The following is a 27,127-nucleotide window of genomic DNA, read 5'->3' as shown; positions in this document are numbered from 1 at the left end:
AAAGAGGAAACATGACAAAAATCAGCAAGTCAAACACAAGACATTTGATAACAGAGTTCATCGAGTATGGACTACGTCTTCGAGCCTGATTTCTAGATGGTGGAGTTCACTTCATATAATGTTGGAAATGATGATGATGTACATGCAAGACTCTTTTTCATTGCAAGGAAATACACCCTCAATCAAGAGTGGCTTGTCTCTCCATAAGACGTTCAACTTACAGGAATTCTCACTCAAGAATGCTTCCTCTTAGCATGAAAACTTAACATTATCTCACACAATGTGGAAATGAGTATCCCTTCAACATAGTTACACAGGGATCTCAACAAAAATACATAGAGATACAATGTAAATACAACTCACATAAGGTGGAAATAATGATCCTGAAACATAACATCAAACAAGGATCTCAAACACGATACATCATCTCAATAATGAAGGAAAACATGACATGAGTTATTAATGTACCTTCACCTCTGAAGTTGGCTGAAAAATGAAGGTGCAGCTGCAAAACTTAACCCCACCACTGAATTTCTATTATTGAGATGTGAAAAATCGACTATCCATTTGTTGAATTTCGACACTATCAAAATCTGGGCCTTTGGGAATCTTTTAGATTCCCTATGATTCTCCAAAGATTCTATTCTCTGGGCTGATTGGAGATCTTCAACTAAGATCACAAACCTCATCTCAACATCATGATGCTTGCGAGATTATAAGACTTTTGAGTGTAAACTCGGCTGCATTATGAATTTGGCGAATTTGAGTGTCCAAGGGAATCAAAAGATTCCTCAAGATTCTCTAAAGATTTTGCTCTATCAGGAATCTGCAAATCTCCTGCTCAGTTGGTGATTCTTCTTTCACCATCGCGTTCCCTGTGAAATTCTGGTTAAATTTAATGTAAAATGCATATCATTCTGACAAAATAAAAATTTACTTCCCTGGAGAATCTTTCAGGCATCAAAGAATATTCTTGGTGAGATTCATCTCAAAAAGCATGCAATCAATCTACCTCCTGGAACTGTGTCATGGTTCCACACTACTCAAAATTCTGCAATCCGGGTTCTGCACCTGCTCATGGCTCCATTGGCCTTGGAATTCCTCCAATCCGCCTTGACACTCCCAGCTCCTTGAATTAGAAGGTGAGTTTAATAAAAATCATTGGCAGACTTACCAACAATGAACCGTTGGCTCAATGGTTAATTCAGGCAGTTTGTTGCCAAAGGGCCGAGGGATCAAATCTCACCCCTTCCAAAGTTGGTGTGCATATTTCCTTTTTAAAAGTCTAGAAGTTAATTAGGTATCCACGGTCACATCTTTTGGTAAATGGTTTGGAATGATGTGGCTGCTGGAGGCACTCGGAAGGTGGGTCGGGCAGGTTCAAGCCTCCAGAATATGACAAGTGGCAATGGTGGGGTCGAGTCCATCGACGAGCATCCCACCTAAATATATATATATATATATATATATATATATATATATATATATAGATATATATATATATATATATATATATATATATATATATATATATATATATAGTCGGTGTATTATTCAATGGGGGTGGCAGGGGTTATGGCTGACCCCCTAATTTAATATTTTTTTTTGTTTTGTTAAAACAAATGGGTTACTTTTGATTTTTTTGAAAATAAGGGTCATTGGGTGTTTTAGGTAGGAAACAATTTCACCCGCCAAGTGGTTGGATTCTGGTGACTGCTACCAGTGAAATTTGTATGTCCATTAACACTCCCACACGTCCAAATCAACCCTAAACTTTGGTTGGCCCTATCTCCTCCATATGGACATGGATTTGAGTGTAGTTCATGCTGTTGGAATTAGGGCAACGAGCACTTCGTTTTAGTCCTGGTTCGAGGGAAATATGACCACTTTGAATTTTGACCATTTCTTAGCCCTCTTGGACTTCTACATGTGTCTAGAGGCACATGGATCATTCCTCCCCACTGAGGAGATTTTGGTCCTCCAAAAGCATGAAAATAATTTGCAACTACCTTGGTTCATTGTCTGCCCCACAAGTGTCCTGACATGTCACCCTTAATTGTCCTTCACCTTTGTTCTTGTGAGCCATAATTAATGAGCCGATACTTGCATCCTCTGCACACCTGTAGTACAATATTTTTCAAATTACATACTTAATTATATGAGAAATAATAACCCAATCATATCATACTTGCCACAAGTTTATAACACATACTCTCTGGTCAAGTTTACATCAAAATGGAAATGATACCCCAGCTATCAATATAAGGCCAAAACATCACTGTTGCTTCAACAAGTGATGGAAAACACATCATCACATTTACATTTTAAGTTGCAATAGATGATTTACAAAATTAAGGCCATGGCAAGCTAACACATCTACAAAAACCATCTCTCACTTATCAAATTGAATGGGTTATCTCCCTGTAGTGGATTTGCTTGTCGATCAAATTTTTCAACTGGTTTCTACATGGTCGTTTTGTCCGTAATGTACTACTATGGATGAAGCCTCTAACACGTGGCTCTTTGATGACCACCACTATTGCAATGACTAAAATAAGTCTTCTTCCTCCATACCTGCTTAACATGCTTCCTCCCATGATGTGGAGAAGGCATTTCACACCTCATCCTCTTTCGTGCTTCCATTCTCTTCCAGCACTCAGTAACCACATGGTTATGTAAACCACAAAAACTACAAGTTTTTCTATGCCATGATTTATATCCATCATTGACAACATCCTTGTAATCAAAATGAGCATCGAAATACAAAGACCTATTATACATTTCCAGGCTGTCTTTGGTGCCATTATGGTGATGAGAGCTTTCCTTAGCTCTTTCTTTACAATGTGTGCCAGCATAGAAAGATGGTGATGAGTTTCCATCATTCTCTTTCCTTGGTGGTTTCAACAATGTCTCTGAAGCTTCAGACACCTTTGAGAATTCTCCTTCCATGTATTCCAAACCTGCAAATCAAGGTCTTTGCCTGACCTCCAATAGCTAAGTCATGCCTTGGCCATTAATAGAAAGTCCTCCTCCTTTGTACCCCATCTTGGTAAGGATTCTCATTCCAGTTCTTGTAATTGGTACCTCTACATTTCCAACAAAAATAACATCACATGAAGATAAAACTAAAGAACAATCAACATTGTTTACCTCCACTGTTGATTCTGAAATAGGTGATGATGGATTTTCTAGGCCTTCGCTGCATTTCAACTTCTCCAAGGCTTCTTCCGTGGCTCGTAGTTGAAGCTGCAATATATGCTTCTCCTCTTTCTCTTCTCATAGAAGCCTCTTCAATTCAGTGTTCAATTCTTGAAGGCGCTGGTTGATCTTGTCATTTGAATGATGAGAAGATGATGAAGGCAATGAACGTTCAATGGAAGGTGTTGATGGAGAACCATTCTCTACTCTTTCTTTCTTCCGTTCTTATTGGGTGCAAGAATTGCGCTTAAACAAGCTCCTTCAACACTTAATTGTCAACTGTGGGGTTTCGTAAACTTAGAGATGAAGCACAGGTAATGCCAGAAGTGGTATGAACTTTTCCTATTTCTATTCCTACTTTTCAATTGAAATCTTGCGGAATCAAATAGAAAAATCTCAAAGGAAACTCACACCAAAGTATCTATTGTTGGAATGTAAAAGAATGAATTTGCGAAGAAGTCAAATAAAGGAACTTTCACACTATTGCAAAAAATCTTAACTACTGAAATAAAACTGTAGTTTGTCCTCAGTATATGTGGTGGAAATTTAACAAGTGGGCCCTTGAAAAGATTTGCCTTTTAAATGATTTTCTTTCTCACACTAAGTGGTTGTTCTTGTACTCTTGCAATCTGCTTGCACTAGTACAAGTACAAAACTTATGTGAGAAGCATATCTTACACCTATACTTTTATGGCATAATCTTATATGTATGACATAATTTTATATGTATGGCATAATTTTATTTGTTTTAAATTAAATTTAATTAATTGAATTAAAAAAAGTTATTGTCAATTTTATTTAAATATAATTTTAACTAATCCAATATTAAAATTACTAAAATATTTCATATTCAACACTCCCTAATTCTAAGCTTTCTCCTTTAAAATTAAATTAGAAAGAAAAAAAATACTAGATAACACTATAAAATATTTAAACTCTATTTATTAAAGATTTATAATTTGTGATCCATGACCAAATACCATAATATTCCATATTTGTAGTAATAGAATAAGTACAATACACCACTCTTACAACTCCAAGAAAATAACACATGTCATTAGAATCACACTTATATTAAAAAAAATATTGAAGTAATACATTTTGATTTATTATAAGTGATCTCATTGTCAAATACTATAAGATTTCATCTTTAAAGTAATAGAATAAATACAATACACAAATATTACAACTCCCAAAATAATAACACATATGCCATTACAATCACACTATTTTTTTCAGTGGGGGAGAAGCATTCAATCATCATACAACATATATCGCCGAAGCGAGCAGATTCCATCATACAACATTTATCGCCGAAGCGAGCAGAATTACGTCATCATCGAAACACATACGTCATCATCGAAACAAATGTGTTGCAGCATCGCGCAGCTCTCGCACGAATCAAACGTGACTCGGATGCGAAAGCCAACCACCCCAACCAACACATCATGCACTCACGTGCATTATTACAATTACACTATAATATATTGAAATTATACATTTATCACATTAACACTAACGCTCTCACCAAGAAAACTCCAATAAAATATTCTAGAACACATACACTTCAACCCTTTTATGAAAACTACACTGCAAGCACAAATCTCTAGATAATTTATGAAAACTACACCGCAAGCACAAATCTCTGCCTTCATATTCCATTATCGAGGAGAGCAACAGGATCTGCAGGATTTTCATTCCGCGCTTCAATTTTTCTTTTAAGTTCAGCCCTCAAGGCATACTCTCCTAAAATATCCTTTAGTTTTTCCTTAAATATCTCTTTAAAGGTGGAGCGCCCGTGGAATTTCGCAGGATTCTCCTCATTAATCAGTCCGTCCAATGGATGTACAACAGAAAGGGCATTGGGGTGGTAGAATGTCACGATGGATACACGAGAGCAGCATGAATTCACTGCAGCTCGATGGTCCCCTTTCTTCAAACGTCCATTGCTCAGAATCTGTACCATTCATATTTAACAAGTCACATTATCGAATTAATATTTACGGGTGTTTTATACATTAAAGTAGGAAGAGATTCCAATAGCCACTAATTACCCTTTAAAATTAATAAAAAATATAAAAATACAAAATTTAGAAATACAAAATTTAGAAATATTTTGAAATTTAATTAACAATAACCAGAATGAGTTCTTATGATAAATATAATAATTATTAAGTGAGATAAATAAAAAATATTACACAGTTTATTTAGAAATTTTGTTTTAGGCAGAAATCACATCATAATTTATTTGTGGACTTTTTTAGAACCAACTATTGTGTTTCATAGTGAAGACAAGTTGGTTTGAAAAAGTAGACAAATAAATTATGATTTGATTTCCGCGGAAAACTCTTCTCAAAAATATTGATTGATCTATTTTGATATGGATCACAGAAGCTTAAATTCTACAATAAAATTTGCTACCCATTTTCTTCTTCTCAAAAATATTAATATGGATCACAGAAGCCTAAATTCCACAATTAAATTTGCTACCCATTTTCTTCCAAAACATTTCTGAAATCTACACTGAATTAAGATAATTAATTCCGTTTCACATTTCTCTACTGAATAATGGAAAAACAAAGTCACTTACATGCAATATATCTCCCACAAGCACCAGGAAAGCGCCTTCAATCGGTTCCACTGTCACCCAGCTGCTCCCATCATCTTTTGTCACTTGCAATCCTCCTACTTGATCTTGGAGCCCTATAGTTATGACTCCAGGATCTGTGTGCCTCTTCAATCCCAAAGTCAGCTCGGGCTGAGGGCATTCCGGATAATAGTTTAACACAATTTTCTGTTCACCTTCTCCACAGGCCTTATGGATAGCCTCAGACTCGAGTCCAAGAATTTCAGAGATGAGCTCTAGCAAAACCCTCCACAGTTCTAGCATTGCATCGCTAAAATCTGCCAATATTGGCCTGAAAGTAGAAAAATAGCCCCATAAAAAAATTAAGTATTAGAGTTTGTTTTTATAATTGTGGGGAGAGGCCCATTATACAACTTAGTATGATGTTGAAATAGCCTTAAAAAAAAGTGAGTATTAAAGGTAAAAAAAAGGCAAGCATTAGAGTTTTTTTTTTTTATAATTATGGAGAGAGAGGCATTCTACAGCCTGATATTGAAAAGTGTCAGACAATTATGAAAGTTGGCCTAAAAGTAGAAAAATAGCCCCATAAAAGAATTAAGTATTAGAGTTTGTTTTTATAATTGTGGGGAGAGACCCATTATACAGCTTAGTATGATGTTGAAATAGCTTGAAAAAAAAGTGAGTCTTAAAGGTAAAAAAAAGAACAAGTATCAAAGTTTTTTTTATAACTATAGAGAGAGGCATTCTACAGCCTTATATGATATTGAAAGGTGTCAGACAGTTATGAAAGTTGAAAGTTGAAATTCTGATTACATTGACCAAAATTAAAAAAAAAATTAAAATCTAAAAATGAAAAATCTATCCATGAGCAAAATAAAAGATTAAATAAATATATAAATAAACAATTAAAAATCCATCCATGTGAAGATTAAATCCATCCATGTGTAAATCTTCTGTTTGATAGAATTTTAGAAAACATTTACACTTAGTCTCTCCATAAACATTTACACTTAGTCTCTCCATGGATCGAGTGAGTTAGATTCTCTCCATGGATCCGAGTGAGTTAGATAAATCTAGACTAATATATTGAGCAAGGCTATAGAGAAATGCTTACCGCAGCTGTGGTGGTTGGGAAGGCCAGGCACTGACGTCTCGAGGTGAGCCCCTGGCCGCGTACAGCTCTCTCCAGTCCATAAGAGGGTCATCGTTGTAAACACTACCACTAGCGTACCCAACAAAATTTGTTGTTTCAAAAGGATATTTGCATTTCTCTTTTGCAGGGAGTGAGAAAAAGCCGATTGCTTCCCTGATCATTTGATTACTGAGCTCCTCAGGAAGTCCATGATCTACAACCTGAAAAACTCCCCATTCCTCGCACGCTCGTTTTAGTTCGCTCTTAACTCGATCTCGCTCGAGCCCTGCTGAGTTGATTAGGGAGACGACGGGCACATCTTTGCTGAATGCATTGTGGGGTATCTTGGGGCGCTCGTCCTCGTTCTTCACATAACTTGCAGGAAGCAACTTTAGACCAGATCTAGCAAGCTCACTCACACTCTCCTTCTCAACATGTTGATGAGCGGCAGACAGAATAGTAGACAATGCCATTACGAACCGATAAAAGTGCCCGCTAATGCTTTTGTGAAGGCAGAGCGAAATAGCATCAATTTATAGGAATCTTGATGGTGTTCCCGTGATAAATCAATATATACAAATAGGTAAAATGTCAAAAGAGAAATAATAACAAAACAGCATGGAAAACGATTCCCGTGGCACATAACAGAAAATAGCACATAACAGAAATATCGTCAGACAACGTGTTTTATGATTGAAGAAGAAGAGATGACCAAAGGAATGACCGCAATGGAAGAGATGGAAGAAGAAGAAAGGATGCTCCAAATAACCATGAATAGGATCATTGTCCTCAAAAGAAGTCAAGATACTTTAGGTATGAAAGTAATGTTGGCAAACAATCTGAATATATTCTTGTTTCTACTCTTACTAGCTCCTCTCCTCTGGATTCATGGGATAGTTGGTTGGTTGATAGTGGGGCCACTCATGACTTATCTGGTTATAAGGAAGTTCTCTCTAATTTGATGGAGATGGAGTCAAATTTTAAAATCATTATTGCAGACAAATCCACCCATCGTGTTAAAGCTTTTGGGTTTGTCAAATTTCATTTGAATTTGGGAGAATCTATTTTGTTGCACGAAGTAATGTATGTGCCAGGGATAAAGAAGAATTTGGTATCAATATCTACTTTGGAAGAGAAAGGGATGAGGATTGCCTTCATCTTGGGAAAGGTTCTTACTTGGCCTATTGGATAACTTATGAGAGATGCGTTCACATTAGGATCAATATATGAAGGAATCTATAGGGTTACTAGAAGACAACTTCTAGTATTGTACAAGATACTAATCATCTGAGCAAGTGATGGGATCGAAGATTGGCCCATATACATTATGATGCTCTTTTTAAATTGGAGAAATTGGTCTCAGGGATTTCCAAGGTTCAAGCCCAACATGATGGAGTATGTGCAAGATGTGCCAGTGGGATGAAGACAATGAGAACAATACAGATGGCATCCTCCATATCATTCATTCTGAATTGCGTGGTCCAATGCCTATACACTCTCTTGTTGGCCATATCTATTATATCACCTTCATTGATGAATTTTCAAGAAATACGTGGATATATTATTTTAAACAAAAGGATGAAGCCTTCAAAATGTTCAAGGAATTCAAAGCTTTGATCAAAAATCAAATAAGGTAAAAAATAAATATATCCATGTCTAACAATGGTGGTGAGTACACTTCGAACAAATTGATTGATTTTGGCAAGAAGGAAGGTATCAAGAAAGAAACAAATGTGCAATATACTCTGAAAAAATGCAGTAGCTGAAAGTAAGAATAGGTCTATTATAGAAGTCGCTCGTGCCATGCTGCATGATCAAAAGTTGTTGAATTTCCCTTAGGGAGAAGTAATAAATGTTTCTGTATATGTTCAAAATAGGGTACCACATTAAGCATTGGATACCAAGACATTTGAAGAAGTGTTCACAAGTGTCAAGCCTGATGTTATCCATCTCCATATCTTTGGATTCTCATTATACTTTCATGTTCTGAAGGACAAAAGAAAAAATCTAGAAGCCACAAGAATTAAAGGTACATTTGTGGGATATTGTGAAAATTCTAAGGCATTTAGAATATATATTCTTGGAAAAATGAAAGTTGAAATTAGTAGGGACGTTACATTCGATGAAGATGATTCCCTTGGAAAATAAAGGGACCTTCCTTCGCCTCCTCCTCCTGAGAAAAATGATGATATGGATATTTTAGATGGTCCTTTGTACACGAATTTGAGAAAGATATTGTCAATGATCCCATGGAGCCCATGGATCCCTGATATCCTCCTCCATGTTATCCTCCCACTAGGAAGAGGTCACTTTGGCTTCGGGACACATTATAAGATGATGAGAGATGAAATCATATTCAAAGATCATTTAGAGAAAGGAAGAAGCCATGAAAGTACTAGGTATATGTTGAAGCCATGAGCACTATGATTCAAGTTGAAACTCCCGCATTTGAAGAAGCCGTAAAAAAAACAAGTTTGTAAAGTTGTTATGACCAAAGAATATGAATTGATTATGAAGAATGATGTATGGGATTTTGTTCCAAGACCAAAGGGGAAATTTTTGGTAACCTTGAAGCGGTTATTCACGATCAAACATGGAGTTGATGGTAGCATTGAGAAATACAAGGAAATGTTTATGGCCCAAGGTTTCTCCCAGAAAGAGGGAGAATATTATGATGATATATTTTTACATGTGGTGTGATATACAACAATTTGGTCAATAGTTTCTCTTTCTGCAATTCAGGGATGGACTCTTCATCAAATGGACATAAATACAACATCCCTTCGTGGCATGTTACAAGAAGAGGTGTATGTTGAGCATCCACAAGGATTTAGACTAGAGGGTCGAAGGAAACATGTTTGTAGATTGAAGAAGGTATTTTGGTATGAGGAAAGCCCCCAGAGAATGGTACGCATGCATAGACAGTTATTTGCTAAAGTTGGGATTCACAAGAAGTAATGTCGATCCCAACCTCTACTTCAAGGTAGTCCAAGGTATCCCCTTGATTTTGGTTTTATATGTTTATGATCTATTCTTTACGAGTAGTGAGCCATTTATTATTGATTGTAAGAGGGAGCTATCCTCTGAATTTGAGATGAAGGACCTTGGATTCATGCACTACATTTTAGGCCTTGAGTTGTGGTAAAGGTCTGGTGAGATTTCCATTTCAAAAGGAAAATATATTGTGAAGCTATTGGAAATATTTGGAATGACAAATTGCAAATCACTACTCACACCAGTGGAAATGAGATTCAAGAGGTTATGTGGATAAGCTATTGGATCTGATTTGGAAATCCATCAAAGTATAGATAGTTGATTGGGGCTCTGATGTTCCTAGTGAAAACATGTCTGGAGATACGCTATGTAGTTAATACATTGATTCAATTCTTGAATAAGCCTCTCAATGCACACTGGATCACTGTCAAACAAATGTTGGGATATTTGCATGGGACTATCACAATCAGTTTGAGATATTCTTTCAGAGATGTTCAACTTCATGGATACACCGATGTTGATTGGGAAGTTAACATTGTCAACGGGAAGAGTATGTTTGGATGGTGTTTCAACCTTAGATATTCTATGGTATCATGTATGAGAAGGAAGAAGAAGTCCATAGCATTGAGTATCGCAGAGGCAGAGTTTATTTCCACTAACATGGCTAGTTGCGAAGAATTTTGGCTGAGGAAGCTCTTTGGAGAGATATTTGAGTAGGTCCTAGGTACTACAGTGATATATTACAACAACAAGAGTGGGATCCATCTATCAGAAATTCTCGTATTTCATCATAAGTCCAAGAATATAGAGATTCAATATCACTTCATTCGATACATGGTGTGTAGAGGATTCATTTGACTCCATCACATATTGACAAATGAGAAGATTGAAAATATTCTCACCAATAATTAATTGAAAGGGAAGTTATTTATCTCCACATAGTAGCTTGGACTGATGGATGTGACCCCTCCTAAGAGGGGTCATCACTAATTGAGAATACTGAGCTAGATCTTCCCCCTTGTCTGAGATCCATGGATGAGGGATTGAGAAAAAGGGCCCCTGGGGTTGAGGGTTCTCTAGACAACAAGGTTGTAGATGTTTCTCCCCTATCTATTACCCATAGGGTTGGAGATGGTTATCCCATATCTGGGTCTTTGCATAGCATACGCTAGCTGACATCATACCCACAAGCTCAACTTGTTGGAATTATTGCCCCCTGTCTGGCCAACAGGTTGAGAGTGTTCTTGGGGTTGTACAACCCATGTTGATTTTGTTGCAGGTGTTATACCACATGAATATTCAGGGTCATTATTGGGAATATATGTGAGAAATAGGATGGGTTTAGATGTGCTCCCCTATATCATCTATTTCACTATATGGTGTTGTAGAAGTTTAGCTCCCTGTTGATAGTGTTGGAAACACCAAAATTCAGGGAATATCACCGATATGAGGTCCAAATTATACCTCACATTGTTTGGTGTAGGAGTCCCATTCGGTATGATGGCCGAGTTTCCAAATACTTACAAATTTTCCTATGCTCTAGATGTTTAGCATGTGAGAGTGTTGCAATGGTACCTTTGGAAAGAAAGGTGAGTGTGCCTAGTGAGTGTTCCACACAATTGTGTCTAGGTTCTCTTATTACAAAAGGGGGGGAGAAAAGTGAGCCTCTAAGTGAGAGGTAGTAGTACCACCCAAGAAGAGACACATGTGAACTAGGAAGGTCTATCCAACATCCAATGAAAGATTCCACAGTGGATGCGACAGTCATTAAAACCAAAGAGCAGGGGAAGATTCATCCACCATTTAGAAAAATAGTCCACAACGGATGTGATGGTCATTATAACCAATGAGCTAGAAAGGTATGTCTAGCATATTACAGAATAGTCCACAAGGATTAGACAATAGTGACAAAAAATACAACACATTCCCAACAAGATAAGCACTAAAACAACCAAAATAGTTCAAATATCTTAGTACATGTGAAACAAACGTGGATTACAAATGTTCAAAGAATAGTCTCACAAACATCCATAAGTCACGCACGGAAACATGTTGGCCTGAAAAGGCTTCTTTGTTAAGAAAAAGTTCCAAGACACTAATTTACATCATACATCACTAGGCATAGCATCAGGAAATTGGAGCCACTCCTTTCTCTTCAAAGAGCTGACTGAAACTATCTATGCTTTGCGAGAGGAGCCAAGGTGAAAAGTACTTGCTCATAAAAGGAGGGGGGTATATATAACCAAGGGTGATGCTTGACCCTTGCGACTCTTGGGCTACGCTCATGAATGCTCAACTTCCTATGTCTTCTCAACTAACAAGACTCTTCATATTCATGTGTGTCCGTTGAACTTCCACTTTACATTACATTCGATTTGAAATAGGCATGGCTCATAATGGTGATGTGGCCTTTGAAAACTCATGACACAACTTGACATGACACTGCTGACATGGACTAGCTTGGTGAGGTGGAAATGTCAAGATGTTGGTGTTGATGAGTGATATATGTGTTCTTGGATGTGCTTTCTCTTCTCCTCTGCATAGATTGATGATTCAGGGTCTTCAATGATCTTTTGTCTTGATAGGCAGCTACATGCATGTGTTCCATTTGATTTTTCTTGATACGATTCTTTGTCCCTCTAGCTGTAAGTGAGTCTTATAGCATATTCAATCATTCTTCTCCTTCTTCATCATCTCAACATGATCTAACAGTCTACCTATTCCTGCAATTCACTCATTATGGGACAACATCAAATCCAAAAGAACTCCCTAGTCTAAGATGATGCGCTATTATCCATGGAATAGGACTCAGACATGTTACTAGTTGGGAAAGAGGGCCTAGTAGCTTCACATTGCACAATTCCGGGTGACAAGGAGGGAGACGAGTCAATGAGAATGCGTAGAGCATAGCTCAAGGTTGGCTAAAAGCTCTTGAGCACAATCTTCACTACAGGGAAAAATTTCACATAGGCCACTGGGAGACAGGATTGTGGAGTTGAGACAATCAGTGGCTACTGCATGATGGGGCCCTATGAGGCAAGTCTGCATAGTTTTCAGAGGCAAGGAAGGACTGGGCAGCGAAGGGGGCTAGAGGATAGGTCTGCACAGTTCTTTATATTAGTGAGTACTGGCTGAGGGAGGACAATAGGGAGGTAATGCAAGCTTGGTTCTCTGTGTATTGGGAGGTTCCATTAGGCAGCAAAGAGGCTTGATCAAGGGAGTCTACTCAGCTCTGGAATTGTGCATTGCAAATTCACTTGGCAAGAGTGACTACGCACTGCGCAGTTCCAGGTAGCAGGGTTGCATCACTGAGGGCTGAGACTGCGCAATTTGCAATTCAGATTGGTTCTGGTGAAATATATTTTCTCGGTTGGGACAATTTTTGGAAAAAGGCTAAGTGTGGGAGGAAGGTGAACTTGTGAGGAACTCGGACAACATAGACCACCAGAACAACAAGACAAAGCATTACCCTCTATGAGACTATCTAGAACAAAGAGCGACAAGTTCGACACTTGAGATAAACCTTAGGACGACTGTGATGACACTTGTTCGACAATGCTTAAAATTTTGTGTATGAGTGCGACAAATGTTTACGCAGCAAGGAAAACTAACATACACAAAGACGGATCTTCGAAATCACTAGAAAAGGACTGCAAGCATGGTAAATCAATCAAACATGCCAAAAGACAATAGGTGATCAAACACGTAAAAAGGGTGACATGAGTCTAAGAAATTTCATGAAACGAGTTTGAGTTTTTGCAGCAATAAAGGGAATGACCAAGGAAGGCTCCAAAGTTTGAGTGCAAGCCAAAATTTTGGAGGGTGTTTCAACCGTTAAAACACTTGGTGACACACTAGTTGGATATCAAATTCTCTGTCTTGGTTCATTTTTTTAGTGCAAGGCCTTGGTCCTTCAAGGAGTATTGATTCATCATGAAGATTACTTTGGATTCCCCACTTACCCCATGGGAAGACATGGTTCACTTTGTATCTTCTCAATTGAACACAACATAAGATTCAACCAGATCATAGTGTTTTTTTGAATTATTGACGGAGAATCCACAGTAAGAATATTTTTACACCAACGTTTCAAATCCCAAATGGGATCCATCATCAGGGTATGAGAATGATGATAAAAGAAGAGTAGAATGGAAAGGCAGAATGGAAAGGATAAATACTGATGAGGGTAACATTTTTAAGGAGCAGCACAAGTCAATAATTCAAAAGGTACAAACCACAGATCTCTTAAATCCAAAATCTTATCCCTGTACGGAGGGGATACTTGGAGTGAAATCCTTTCACTCGAAAATGTTAGAGTGAGGATAACAAGAAGAGCCGCAGATCTATATTTTCTTAAAAATTGTCGGGACAACAATCTCATTCCTCCATTTGCACAGGTTAAACATAAATTGCATAACAAATACAACAGTAAGGCGTTTTCTCATCTTAGCTTCTCCCTAATCCGGTCAGAAATCAGAAGAGTTAGAGCCTCCCTGGAAAATCTTGGACGTTTAGCCCTCTCATCCCACCTTAAACTTGCCAACAGCATCGATAAAAATCTTTGGGCCATTATAGATGCCAGGACTGCCCTGAAAGCAGAAAAGGAGGGACAGACTGCTCAGGCAAGGCAGCGCAAGAAGCTATCCAAGCTTTTAAATTCTCAGGTGATACTCACAAATCTGGAACCCGCCAATAATTCTGCAAAAAACACCAGAGCTAAGGTGAATACCATTGAAAACTGCGCAGTTGAACGTAGTAATAAGCCAATGAATGTAAGCATTAAAGATATTAACAATAGAGAAGGCGCAAGAAATAACAACGACGGGCTTCTGGTTTCAGATTTTATAAAAAACTCTGAAGAATGCGCAAACAGTATAAGTCAATACCTGTTACTCGGTGCATATCCAAGTTCGATCCAAATCGTTGGCAAAACCAACATCGGAAAAGGCGGTGATAGCTGCTGTGTAAAATTAAAGGAAGTAAACCCTGGAAATTACGCAGGTGCTACTCCTTCTTCACAAGCAATGAGCGAGATATACCACGCAGATTGTTCAAACGTTGTAAACCTAAAAAACTGCGCAAGTATGTCAAACAGCGCTGGTTATTCAAGTAATGAAAGCCGTGGAGACTGCGCAGATTACTCAAGCACCCCCAGAAACTGCGCAGACCCTTTGGATAACAGTGGTATCAGCCACCGAGTTAGCAATCATGAGAGTTCAAATAAAGATAGTGATGGTGATAATAAATACGCAGAGGTGATTATAAATGGTGAGATATCTAAACCAGAAACGTTGAATAATATTGACACAGGTAATGATAACTCATCGGGCAGGGCGCAAAAGAATGAGAACGATTTCAGCACAGTTGGCTCGGATTCTATCGATAGGATGCAGGTTCCCAGAGAAAGTGCACATGACCGAGTCAACGATTTCTATGGTGGTGAGAAAAGTCAAAAATTAAACATTAAAATTGACAGTTTTATCCAACAAGAAATGGTAAAATGTAATGGGCTTAGCAAGGGTGACCAGGAGGTTTGTGTTGACGTGGAATGCAAAAATAATACCCCAGATAACAGAAGCAATCAAGATTCAGTGAACTCCAAAGACAGCAAAGAAGGAAAAAGTATGTCTTCAGTAAACACATGTGAGTCAATATCAAAAAGAAAAGTGGTCAACCTGTCTTCCCAGGAACTTGACCCGGTAGCCGTTAATGTTCTCAGCAAGGGTATGGGGTTTGCAATGGCCCCTAAAAACCTCCCCATTGAAAAGATGATTTGTAGCATAGAAGATGGGATTAGCAACCTCCCTCTGGAAGACAAAGAAACATTAAGGCAAGAGTTTTCTCTCATCATGAGAAAAGCCAAAACTCCCAAAAGCAACCTGAGTAAGGAAGAGCAAAAAGCTTTCTGGTCCTTGCGGAATAATGACAAGATAGTAGTTCTTAAAGCAGATAAAGGAGGAGCAGCGGTTATCTTGGATAAAGAAGACTATGTACAGAAAATGAATGATCACCTAAATTGTGGCAGTTATAAGAAGCTAAGCATTAATCCCATGCCCAAAATCATGAAGGATGTAAAAAAGATAATCTCAGATTCCAACCTTGACGAAAAATTGAAGAAGAAATTAACCCCCTCCTGTGAAACCATCCCTAGAATCTATGGATTACCCAAGATCCATAAGGAAGGGGTCCCCCTTAGACCGATAGTTAATACTATTGGCTCCCCAACCTATGAGCTTGCTAAATATGTCGCTAAAATTCTAAAACCCCTTGTTGGAAATACTGATTCCTTCATCAAAGACTCCCAGGACTTTGTGAATCTTATTAAAAATGAAAGGATGGAAAGGGATGACATCCTTGTAAGTTTTGACGTGGTTTCCTTATTCACGAAGATTCCTCTTGATGAAGCCATCCAGGTTATAAAAGATGTTACTGATCCAGAGACTGCAAAACTGGCCGAAGTCTGCTTAAGGTCAACTGTGTTCACCTTCCAAGGAGCTTTTTATGAACAGACATCTGGTGTAGCAATGGGATCGCCCCTCTCGCCAATCGTGGCCAACCTATACATGGAATATTTTGAGAAGAAGGCCCTGGAATCTTATCCTTTAAAGCCAGCTTGGTGGAAGCGTTTTGTCGATGACACCAATATAAAATGGACACATGGTAAAGCAGAACTTGACAAGTTTTTCATTCACCTAAATTCCATCTCCCCTGAAATAAAATTCACAATGGAGCTTGAAGAAAACATGAGCATCCCATTCTTGGACATTCTTATCATCAGAAAAGAGGATGGCTCTTTGGGCCATAAGGTTTTCAGGAAGTCAACCCACACAGAAAGTTACCTCCATGCGGATTCCCACCATCACCCAGCCCAAAAGTTTGGCGTTCTGAACACTCTTGCCATTAGAGCCCTTCGAATTTCTGACTCAGAGCATATAAACGAAGAAAAGAGGCATTTGGTTTCAACTTTTAAGAATATAGGCTACAAAGATCATGAGATTAAAAAAGCCATAGAGAAAGCTGAAAGGAAGTTGTCATCTCCCAAATCTAATGGGCAGGACCAACCTCAATGTGGTAAGGTTTTTCTACCTTATATCCATGGGGTTACAGACAAAATGGCTAAAATCCTAAGAAAGAAAAACATTATAACACAATTCTCAGCTCCTGGTACTATCAGGCAAAGTTTGAAGTCTATTAAAGATGATATTGACAAGCAGCAACTTAAAGGAGTCTATAAAATAGACTGTTCTTGTGGAAAAAGCTACATAGGTGAAACAGGTCGCTCCCTCCAGACAAGACTCAAGGAACATGGCGCTGACATCAAGAATGGAAGATCTCGTACCTCAGCCTTGGCAGAACACTCCTCAAAGACTAAGCACCACATCTGCTTGGAAAGCGCATCAATTATCGCAAGGGAAGAGCAGCATCAGAGACGAAAAATCAGAGAAGCCCTCGAAATTTTGAAGCATCCTTGTAATCTGAACGGAGACAATGGTATGGAGATTAGCGGAAGCTCGCTTCCCCTAATCAGTGAAATAAAAAACCGTCAACCCATCCCCAGGTAAGCCTTCAAGCAGGTTAGTTTTCCCTCCCCCTCCTATTCTATTATTATTGGTCAGTACTTTTTATGTATTTCACAATTAAAATTATTAACATTAGAATATTTTAATATATTAATTTCTACATAACGATTAATTAATATATTAATTAATATATTAATTATTTATAATTATTAATATAATTTGGTTTATATATTAATTTAATTTATATATAGAAATTGATATATTTCCTTAGTATTTCTTCAAGAATTAATTTATGATCCCTTCCTTTATTATAGCTGCTCCTTTAACCTAATTATTTCCTTTTTAAGACTTTAATATAATAATTTCTATATAATTATTAATTAATATATTAATTATTATATTGATCAATTATAAATATTTATTATTTATAATTATTAATATGAATTAATATATTAAATTAATTTATATAGAAATTAATATATTTTGGTTCAGTCAATCTTTTATCAAAAATTTTAGTATTAGTTCTTTTTCCTTCTTATTCTATAGGTTATGAACCTTGTTATTAAAATTAAAAATTTTAATAAAATTTCTATTAAATAAATAAAAATAATTTTATTAAAAATTGAAAAATAAATTTAAAAATAAAAATTAAATTATAATAAATTTAGATTCAGCCGACCTGTGCTGCTCCTTAAAAATGTTACCCTCATGAGTATTTATCCTTTCCATTTTGCTCTTCTTTTATCATCATTCTCATACCCTGATGATGGATCCCATTTGGGATTCGAAACGTTGGTGTAAAAATATTCTTAGTGTGGATTCTCCGGTCAATAATTCAAAAGGTACAAACCAAAGATCTCTTAAATCCAGATCATAGTGTTTCGAATCAGGAAGGCTAGTATTTCTCACGAGCTTAAGATTTTACGAGTATAGATTTTCATCTCTGGTATTTCTATGCTGCTAGCAGGCCTAGACAGTACCCTGATGTAGTCACACAGGAACACAGGCATTTCTCCACTGCCAGCAAGCTTGGATAGTACCCCGGTGGAGTTACCTACTTCACCACTCTGTGCAGGAAGCCTAACTCTGCTTTTGTCTTTATTATTTTTAAAAGAGAATTGTGCATCAACACTTATTTATCCTTGGGAAGAAGAGGGATCCTGACTTATTGAGAGAAGGAGAGGTTGTTCCTTAAGAGACACATATAAAGATCTCTATTTTAGTTTTTCTTATTTATATTTCCCCTTCTTTATTTCTAATAGTTGGATAAAACACCAAACCAGAAAATTGAGTATAGGCATGATGTTCTGAGACTGGACATAGGTTCATGGTTTGACCAAAACTCTCCTTATAGACGAATCACATTTTATGCTAGAACTTCATCAGCCAAAAGTTACAACCAAATACAAAGAAGATGGACAAAGTACTAGCCAAGGGCTGTAGTGTCACAATACTCTTTCAACTTCAGCCACACACACACTTGGAGGCCGGAACACAGTAAGCCACAACACTTATTTACATAATAAAAATGGAAGAAAATTAAATAAGACACAACAAAAAACAATTTAATACTATGTAAATAGTGCAGGGCATGGCCCCAAATATCATTGAAAGTAAAATTTTAAGTCTTGGCCATTGGCAGGGAGAGAGGCATTCTTCTTGTCAAGTGATTGAATATGATACATGTATTGACCAAGCTTCTCATGGATATTGTAAGGGCCAATCCAGAAGGATTGAAACTTAGTGTGCTTGCCTTTGTCCTCATGCGCTTTGTTCCACTTTAAGACTAGGTAACCAATACTAAAGCTATTCTTCCCTATAGACTTTCTGTTAAACCATCGCTTGTTATGGTTCTCATGGAGTGAAAATTTTTCTTTTTGTTTCAACCATTTTTACTATAACTTATGTAAAGTGTCCATCCTACGCTGAACTAGGAGACACAACTTGGCCTGGGACTCTTGGGACAAGTTGAGAGTAGGTAAGTAGATGTTTGGTGGGAGGATGGCTTCCTTTCCATACACCAGGAAGTAAGGGGAAGTTTTCAGAGAAGGCTTAGGTATGACTTAGTGATCCAAGATCTCTTCAGCTACCAGAATTATCCAAGATCTTTTAATTTTGTGATCTTGCTGGAATTTCATTTAAAAGAGCATAAAATAACACATATGCATGCTTAAGAAAGAGGAAACATGACAAAAATCAGCAAGTCAAACACAAGACATTTGATAACAGAGTTCATCGAGTGTGGACTACATCTTCGAGCCTGATTTCTAGATGGTGGAGTTCACTTCATATAATGCTGGAAATGATGATGATGTACATACAAGACTCTTTTTCATTGCAAGGAAATACACCCTCAATCAAGAGTGGCTTGTCTCTCCATAAGACGTTCAACTTACAGGAATTCTCACTGAAGAATGCTTCCTCTTAGCATGAAAACTTAACATTATCTCACACAATGTGGAAATGAGTATCCCTTCAACATAGTTACACAGGGATCTCAACAAAAATACATAGAAATACAATGTAAATACAACTCACATAAGGTGGAAATAATGATCCTGCAACATAACATCAAACAAGGATCTCAAACACGATACATCATCTCAATAATGAAGGAAAACATGACATGAGTTATTAATGTACCTTCACCTCTGAAGTTGGCTGAAAAATGAAGGTGCAGCTGCAAAACTTAACCCCACCACTGAATTTCTATTATTGAGATATGAAAAATCGACTATCCATTTCTCGAATTCCGACACTGTCAAAATCTGGGCCTTTGGGAATCCTTTAGATTCCCTGTGATTCTCCAAAGGTTCTATTCTCTGGGCTGATTGGAGATCTTCAACTAAGATCACAAACCTCATCTCAACATCATGATGCTTGCGAGATTATAAGACTTTTGAGTGTAAACTCGGCTGCATTATGAATTTGGCGAATTTCAGCCTCCAAGGGAATCAAAAGATTCCTCAAGATTCTCTAAAGATTTTGCTCTACCAAGAATCTGCAATTCTCCTGCTCAGTTGGTGATTCTTCTTTCACCATCGCGTTCCCTGTGAAATTCTGGTTAAATTTACTGTAAAATTCATATCATTCTAACAAAATAAAAATTTACTTCCCAGGAGAATCTTTGAGGCATCAAAGAATATTCTTGGTGAGATTGATCTCAAAAATCATGCAATCAATCTACCTCTTGGAACTGTGTCATGGTTCCACACTATTCAAAATTCTGCAATCCGGGTTCTGCACCTGCTCATGGCTCCATTGACCTTGGAATTCCTCCAATCCGCCTTGACACTCCCATCTCCTTGAATTAGAAGGTGAGTTTAATAAAAATCATTGGCAGACTTACCAACAATGAACCATTGGCTCAATGGTTAATTCAGGCAGTTTGTTGCCAAAGGGCCGAGGGATCAAATCTCACCCCTTCCAAAGTTGGTGTGCCTATTTCTTTTTTAAAAGTCTAGAAGTTAATTAGGTATCCACGGTCACATCTTTTGGTAAATGGTTTGGAATGATGTGGCTGCTGGAGGCACTCGAAAGGCGGGTCGGGCAGGTTCAAGCCTCCAGAATATGACAAGTGGCAATGGTGGGGTCGAGTCCATCGACGAGCATCCCACCTAAATATATATATATATATATATATATATATATATATATATATATATATATATATATATATAGTCGGTGTATTATTCAATGGGGGTGGCAGGGGTTATGGCTGACCCCCTAATTTAATATATTTGTTTTGTTTTGTTAAAACAAATGGGTTACTTTTGAATTTTTTGAAAATAAGGGTCATTGGGTGTTTTAGGTAGGAAACAATTTCACCCGCCAAGTGGTTGGATTTTGGTGACTGCTACCAGTGAAATTTGTATGTTCATTAACCCTCCCACATGGCCAAATCAACCCTAAACTTTGGTTGGCCCTATCTCCTCCATATGGACATGGATTTGAGTGTAGTTCACGTTGTTGGAATTAGGGCGACGAGCACTTCGCTTTAGTCCTGGTTCGAGGGAAATATGACCACTTTGAATTTTGACCATTTCTTAGCCCTCTTGGACTTCTACATGTGTCTAGAGGCACATGGATCATTCCTCCCCACTGAGGAGATTTTGGTCCTCCAAAAGCATGAAAATAATTTGCAACTACCTTGGTACATTGTCTGCACCACAAGTGTCCTGACATGTCACCCTTAATTGTCCTTCACCTTTGTTCTTGTGAGCCATAATTGATGAGCCGATACTTGCATCCTATGCACACCTGTAGTACAATATTTTTCAAATTACATGCTTAATTATATGAGAAATAATAACCCAATCATATCATACTTGCCACAAGTTTATAACACATACTCTCTGGTCAAGTTTACATGAAAATGGAAATGATACCCCAACTATCAATATAAGGCCAAAACATCATTGTTGCTTCAACAAGTGATGGAAAACACATCATCACATTTACATTTTAAGTTGCAATAGATGATTTACAAAATTAAGGCCATGACAAGCTAACACATCTACAAAAACCATCTCTCACTTATCAAATTGAATGGGTCATCTCCCTGTAGTGGATTTGCTTGTCGATCAAATTTTTCAACTGGTTTCTACATGGTCGTTTTGTCCGTAATGTACTACTATGGATGAAGCCTCTAACACGTGGCTCTTTGATGACCACCACTATTGCAATGACTAAAATAAGTCTTCTTCCTCCATACCTGCTTAACATGCTTCTACCCGTGATGTGGAGAAGGCATTTCACACCTCATCCTCTTTCGTGCTTCCATTCTCTTCCAGCACTCAGTAACCACATGGTTATGTAAACCACAAAAACTACAAGTTTTTCTATGCCATGATTTATATCCATCATTGACAACATCCTTGTAATCAAAATGAACATTGGAATACAAAGACCTATTATACATTTCTAGGCTGTCTCTGGTGCCATTATGGTGATGAGAGCTTTCCTTAGCTCTTTCTCTACAATGTGTGCCACCATAGGAAGATGGTGATGAGTTTCCATCATTCTCTTTCCTTGGTGGTTTCAACAATGTCTCTGAAGCTTCAGACACCTTTGAGAATTCTCCTTCTATGTATTCCAAACCTGCAAATCAAGGTCTTTTCCTGACCTCCAATAGCTGAGTCATGCCTTGGCCATTAATAGAAAGTCCTCCTCCTTTGTACCCCATCTTGGTAAGGATTCTCATGCCAGTTCTTGTAATTGGTACCTCTACATTTCCAACAAAAATAACATCACGTGAAGATAAAACTCAAGAACAATCAACATTGTTTACCTCCACTGTTGATTCAGAAATAGGTGATGATGGATTTTCTAGACCTGCGCTGCATTTCAACTTCTCCAAGGCCTCTTCCATGGCTCGTAGTTGAAGCTGCAATATATGCTTCTCCTCTTTCTCTTCTCATAAAAGCCTCTTCAATTCAGTGTTCAATTCTTGAAGGTGCTGGTTGATCTTGTCATTTGAATGATGAGAAGATGATGAAGGCAATGAACGCTCAATGGAAGGTGTTGATGGAGAACCATTCTCTACTCTTTCTTTCTTCCGTTCCTATTGGGTGCAAGAATTGCGCTTAAGCAAGCTCCTTCAACACTTAATTGTCAACCCTGGGGTTTCGTAAACTTAGAGATGAAGCACAGGTAATGCCAGAAGTGGTATGAACTTTTCCTATTTCTATTCCTACTTTTCAATTGAAATCTTGCGGAATCAAATAGAAAAATCTCAAAGGAAACTCACACCAAAGTATCTATTGTTGGAATGTAAAATAATGAATTTGCGAAGAAGTCAAATAAAGGAACTTTCACACTATTGCAAAAAATCTTAACTACTGAAGTAAAACTGTAGTTTGTCCTCAGTATATGTGGTGGAAATTTAACAAGTGGGCCCTTGAAAAGATCTGCCTTTTAAATGATTTTCTTTCTCACACTAAGTGGTTGTTCTTGTACTCTTGCAATCTGCTTGCACTAGTACAAGTACAGAACTTATGCAAGAAGCATATCTTACACCTATACTTTTATGGCATAATCTTATATGTATGACATAATTTTATATGTATGGCATAATTTTATTTTTTAAATTAAATTTATTTAATTGAATTAAAAAAAGTTATTGTCAATTTTATTTAAATATAATTTTAACTAATCCAATATTAAAATTACTAAAATATTTCATATTCAACACTCCCCAATTCTAAGCTTTCTCCTTTAAAATTAAATTAGAAAGAAAAAAAAATACTAGATAACACTATAAAATATATAAACTCTATTTATTAAAGATTTATAATTTGTGATCCATGACCAAATACCATAATATTCCATATTTGTAGTAATAGAATAAGTACAATACACCACTCTTACAACTCCAAGAAAATAACACATGTCATTAGAATCACACTTATATTAAAAAAAATATTGAAGTAATACATTTTGATTTATTATACGTGATCTCATTGTCAAATACTATAAGATTTCATATTTAAAGTAATAGAATAAATACAATACACAAATATTACAACTCCCAAAATAATAAAACATATGCCATTACAATCGCACTATTTTTTTCAGTGGGGGAGAAGCATCCCGGCTGAAGAATCATCACACAACATATATCGCCGAAGCGAGCAGATTCCATCATACAACATTTATCGCCGAAGCGAGCATAATTACGTCATCATCGAAACACATATGTCATCATCAAAACAAATACGTTGCAACATCGCCCAACTCCCCCAGGAATCGAACATGGCTGAGGGGTGCGAAAGCCAACCACCCCAACCAACACATCATGCACTCACGTGCATTATTACAATCACACTATAATATATTGAAATTATACATTTATACATTTATCACATTAACACTAACGCTCTCACCAAGAAAACTCCAATAAAATATTCTAAAACACATACACTTCAACCCTTTTATGAAAACTGCACTGCAAGCACAAATCTCTAGATAATTTATGAAAACTACACTGCAAGCACAAATCTCTGCCTTCATATTCCATTATCGAGGAGAGCAACAGGATCTGCAGGATTTTCATTCCGCGCTTCAATTTTTCTTTTAAGTTCAGCCCTCAAGGCATACTCTCCTAAAAGATCCTTTAGTTTTTCCTTAAATATCTCTTTAAAGGTGGAGCGCCCGTGGAATTTCGCAGGATTCTCCTCGTTAATCAGTCCGTCCAATGGATGTACAACAGAAAGGGCATTGGGGTGGTAGAATGTCACGATGGATACACGAGAGCAGCAGGAATTCACTGCAGCTCGATGGTCCCCTTTCTTCAAACGTCCATTGCTCAGAATCTGTACCATTCATATTTAACAAGTCACATTATCGAATTAATATTTACGGGTGTTTTATACATTAAAGTAGGGAAGAGATTCCAATAGCCACTAATTAGCCTTTAAAATTAATAAAAAATATAAAAATACAAAATTTAGAAATATTTTGAAATTTAATTAACAATAACCAGAATGAGTTCTTATGATAAATAGAATAATTATTAAGTGAGATAAATAAAAAATATTATACAGTTTACTTAGAAATCTTGTTTTAGGCAGAAATCACATCATAATTTATTTGTGGACTTTTTTAAACCAACTATTGTGTTTCATAGTGAAGACAAGTTGGTTTGAAGAAGTAGACAAATAAATTATGATTTGATTTCCGCGGAAAACTTTTCTCAAAAATATTGATTGATCTATTTTGATATGGATCACATAAGCCTAAATTCTACAACAAAATTTGCTACCCATTTTCTTCTTCTCAAAAATATTAATATGGATCACAGAAGCCTAAATTCCACAATTAAATTTGCTACCCATTTTCTTCCAAAACATTTCTGAAATCTACACTGAATTAACATAATCAATTCCGTTTCACATTTCTCTACTGAATAATGGAAAAACAAAGTCACTTACATGCAATATATCTCCCACAAGCACGACGAAAGCGCCTTCAATCGGTTCCACTGTCACCCAGCTGCTCCCATCATCTTTTGTCACTTGCAATCCTCCTACTTGATCTTGGAGCCCTATAGTTATTACTCCAGGATCTGTGTGCCTCTTCAATCCCAAAGTCAACTCGGGCTGAGGGCATTCCGGATAATAGTTTAACACAATTTTCTGTTCACCTTCTCCACAGGCCTTATGGATAGCCTCAGACTCGAGTCCAAGAATTTCAGAGATGAGCTCTAGCAAAACCCTCCACAGTTCTAGCATTGCATCGCTAAAATCTGCCAATATTGGCCTGAAAGTAGAAAAATAGCCCCATAAAAGAATTAAGTATTAGAGTTTGTTTTTATAATTGTGGGGAGAGGCCCATTATACAGCTTAGTATGATGTTGAAATAGCCTTAAAAAAAAGTGAGTATTAAAGGTAAAAAAAAAAGGCAAGCATTAGAGTTTTTTTTTTTATAATTATGGAGAGAGGGGCATTCTACAGCCTGATATTGAAAGGTGTCAGACAGTTATGAAAGTTGGCCTAAAAGTAGGAAAATAGCCCCATAAAAGAATTAAGTATTAGAGTTTGTTTTTATAATTGTGGGGAGAGACCCATTATACAGCTTAGTATGATGTTGAAATAGCTTGAAAAAAAAGTGAGTCTTAAAAGTAAAAAAAGAACAAGTATCAAAGTTTTTTTTTATAATTATAGAGAGGGGCATTCTACAGCCTTGTATGATATTGAAAGGTGTCAGACAGTTATGAAAGTTGAAAGTTGAAATTCCGATTACATTGACCAAAATTAAAAAAAAAATAAAATCTAAAAATGAAAAATCTATCCATGAGCAAAATAAAAGATTAAATAAATATATAAATAAACAATTAAAAATCCATCCATGTGTAAATCTTCTGTTTGATAGAATTTTAGAAAACATTTACACTTAGTCTCTCCATGGATCCAGTGAGTTAGATTCTCTCCATGGATCCGAGTGAGTTAGATAAATCGAGACTAATATATTGAGCAAGGCTATAGAGAAATGCTTACCGCAGCTGTGGTGGTTGGGAAGGCCAGGCACTGACGTCTCGAGGTGAGCCCCTGGCCGCGTACAGCTCTCTCCAGTCCATAAGAGGGTCATCTTTGTAAACACTACCACTAGCGTACCCAACAAAATTTGTTGTTTCAAAAGGATATTTGCATTTCTCTTTTGCAGGGAGTGAGAAAAAGCCGATTGCTTCCCTGATCATTTGATTACTGAGCTCCTCAGGAAGTCCATGATCTACAACCTGAAAAACTCCCCATTCCTCGCACGCTCGTTTTAGTTCGCTCTTAACTCGATCTCGCTCGAGCCCTGCTGAGTTGATTAGGGAGACGACGGGCACATCTTTGCTGAATGCATTGTGGGGTATCTTGGGGCGCTCGTCCTCGTTCTTCACATAACTTGCAGGAAGCAACTTTAGACCAGATCTAGCAAGCTCACTCACACTCTCCTTCTCAACATATTGATGAGCGGCAGACAGAATAGTAGACAATGCCATTAGGAACCGATAAAAGTGCCCGCTAATGCTTTTGTGAAGGCAGAGCCAAATAGCATCAATTTATAGGAATCTTGATGGTGTTCCCGTGATAAATCATAACAAAACAGCATGGAAAACGATTCCCATGGCACACAACAGAAAATATCGTGAGACATGTGGAATCTTTGGAATCCGCAGTCAATTTTTCTTGAATTTAGAAGATCAAATCT

The 27,127-nt window shown here is 37.2% G+C and overlaps 2 pseudogenes; both read right to left on the bottom strand.

Annotated features, from left to right (window-relative positions):
- Window positions 1–4,849: 4,849 nt before the first annotated feature.
- Window positions 4,850–7,390, bottom strand: LOC149177531 (naringenin,2-oxoglutarate 3-dioxygenase pseudogene; annotated as a pseudogene).
- A 17,048-nt stretch (window positions 7,391–24,438) lies between these two features.
- LOC149177530 (naringenin,2-oxoglutarate 3-dioxygenase pseudogene) lies at window positions 24,439–26,918 on the bottom strand (annotated as a pseudogene).
- Window positions 26,919–27,127: the final 209 nt, after the last annotated feature.

Source organism: Pinus tabuliformis, chromosome 4_1 (assembly GCF_031772625.1).
Source record: "Pinus tabuliformis cultivar Carrire ecotype Pingquan chromosome 4_1, CPIR1, whole genome shotgun sequence".
NCBI classification, from domain to species: Eukaryota; Viridiplantae; Streptophyta; class Pinopsida; order Pinales; family Pinaceae; genus Pinus; species Pinus tabuliformis.
This window is presented reverse-complemented; position numbering and strand designations above follow the sequence as displayed.